General features: G+C 42.7%; 1 protein-coding gene across 2 annotated transcripts in view; it reads right to left on the bottom strand.

Annotated features, from left to right (window-relative positions):
* Nucleotides 1-2,149: 2,149 nt before the first annotated feature.
* Nucleotides 2,150-2,500, bottom strand: part of LOC135104318 (zwei Ig domain protein zig-8-like) — an 80,490-nt gene continuing 80,139 nt past the window's right edge. For both annotated transcript variants that reach the window (XM_064011579.1, XM_064011580.1), the window contains exon 8: nt 2,150-2,500. This exon is cut by the window's right edge and continues 524 nt beyond it. The gene's annotated coding sequence lies outside the window, so the exon portion shown is untranslated.

The raw sequence follows: 2,500 nt of genomic DNA, 5'->3' as shown, positions 1-2,500 counted from the left end.
TCTAAAAGAGGATGAGCAAGACTCAGTAAGGAAAGCCAGAAGATCACCAGTAAAGCGGCCTTGATGGAACCCATATTGGCGATCAGATAGAAGGTTGTGAAATGATAGATGTTTAAGAATCTTCCTGTTGAGGATAGATTAAAAAAAACTTTAGATAGGCAGGAAATTAAAGCAATAGGACGGTAGTTTGAAGGATTAGAACGGTCACCCTTTTAAGGAACAGGTTGAATGTAGGCAAACTTCTAGCACGAAAGAAAGGTAGATGTTGACAGAACGAGCTGAAAGAGTTTGATTAGACTAGGTGCAAGCACGGAGGCACAGTTTCGGAGAACAATAGGAGGGACCCCATCAGGTCCATAAGCCTTTCCGAGGGTTTAGGCCAGCTAGAGCATGGAAAACATCATTGCGAAGAATTTTAATAGGTGGCATGAATTAGTCAGAGGGTGGAGGAGAGGGAGGAAGAAGCCCAGAATCGTCCAAGGTAGAGTTTTTAGCAAAGGTTTGAGCGAAGAGTTCAGCTTTAGAAATAGATGTGATAGCAGTGGTGCCATCTGGTTGAAACAGAGGAGGGAAAGAAGAAGAAGCAAAGTTATTGGAGATATTTTTGGATAGATGCCAGAAGTCACGAGGGGAGTTAGATCTTGAAAGGTTTTGACACTTTCTGTTAATGAAGGAGTTTTTTGGCTAGTTGGAGAACAGACTTGGCATGGTTCCGGGCAGAAATATAAATTGCGTGAGATTCTGGTGATGGAAGGCTCAAGTACCTTTTGTGGGCCACCTCTCTATCATGTATAGTACGAGAACAAGCTATGTTAAACCAAGGTTGAGAAGGTTTAGGACGAGAAAAAGAGTGAGGAATATACGCCTCCATGCCAGACACTATCACCTTTGTTATGCGCTCAGCACACAAAGACGGGTCTCTGACACGGAAGCAGTAGTCATTCCAAGGAAAATCAGCGAAATACCTCCTCAGGTCCTCCCAACTAGCAGAGGCAAAACGCCAGAGGCACCTTTGCTTAGGGGGATCCTGAGGAGGGATTGGAGCAATAGGACAAGATACAGATATGAGACTGTGATCGGAGGAGCCCAACGGAGAAGAAAGAGTGACAGCATAAGCAGAAGGATTAGAGGTCAGGAAAAGGTCAAGAATGTTGGGCGTATTTCCAAGACGGTCAGGAATACGAGTAGGGTGTTGCACCAATTGCTCTAGGTCATGGAGGATAGCAAAGTTGTAGGCTAGTTCACCAGGATGGTCAGTGAAGAGAGAGGAAAGCCAAAGCTGGTGCTGAACATTGAAGTCTCCAAGAAAGGAGATCTCTGCAAAAGGGAAGAGGGTCAGAATGTGCTCCACTTTGGAAGTTAAGTAGTCAAAGAATTTCTTATAGTCAGAGGAGTTAGGTGAGAGGTATACAGCACAGATAAATTTAGTTTGAGAGTGACTCTGTAGTCGTAGCCAGATGGTGGAAAACTCGGAAGATTCAAGAGCGTGGGCACGAGAGCAGGTTAAGTCATTGCGCACATAAACGCAGCAGACAGCTTTGGATCGAAAATGAGGATAGAGAAAGTAGGAGGGAACAGAAAAGGGGCTACTGTCAGTTGCCTCAGACACCCGAGTTTCAATGAGGAAAAGAAGATGAGGTTTAGAAGAGGAGAGGTGGTATTCTACATATTGAAAATTAGATCTTAGACCGCGAGTGTTGCAGAAGTTAATGAAGAAAAAGTTGAGGGGGGTGTCAAGACACTTAGGGTCGTCGACAGAAAGGCTGTCCGACCTAGGGACATTTATGGTCCCCCCCCCAGATGGGGACTCCGAGGCTGGTGTAGGAGTCGCCATGATGATTTTAAAATTTTTGAGTGAAGGGTGTGTGTGTTATTAGGTGCTTGTAGTTTTGTGTGGAGGAAGAGAGTTGTCTTTAGAGGGCAGGCTGACTGCCCCCTTGTGTTGTGAGACACAAAGGGAAACGTTCAGTGAGGTCACAGCTGGGTTTAATGATAAGTTCACAGCACCCCTTGAACAGTGGCTTTAGACCTCACTGGGAGTAATTATATATATATATATATATATATATATATATATATATATATATATATATATATATATATATATATATATATATATATATATATATATATATATATATATATATATATATATATATATATATCGTTCGACATTAAAGGCAATACAGTTACTCATACTTTAAAGAGATTTAAAATAAAATAGTGAAGAACACTAATAAAATAGTTGGAACACTTTTAGCCGCCAGCGCCTTGATGGCTGGGAACGATTTCCAGCCCCTTTCATAACTGTGGCAGTTTTGTCGTGTTTTTCTGCCTCGCTCGCCGTGTGGCCTCGTATCATCTGAGGCACTTCGCTCAACACTTCCTTTCTTTACGAGGCTTTACGCAAAGTTCTGGGTATCTGAAGCCGAGGACGAAGTGAAACAAAAACTAATTGAGTTGAAGACCAGTGACTGAAACGAAACTGAACTAGAGACGA

The sequence above is a fragment of the Scylla paramamosain genome, chromosome 10 (genome assembly GCF_035594125.1).
Source record: "Scylla paramamosain isolate STU-SP2022 chromosome 10, ASM3559412v1, whole genome shotgun sequence".
NCBI lineage: Eukaryota > Metazoa > Arthropoda > Malacostraca > Decapoda > Portunidae > Scylla > Scylla paramamosain.
The sequence above is the reverse complement of the archived record's forward strand: the minus strand, read 5'-3'. Positions and strand labels throughout refer to the sequence as shown.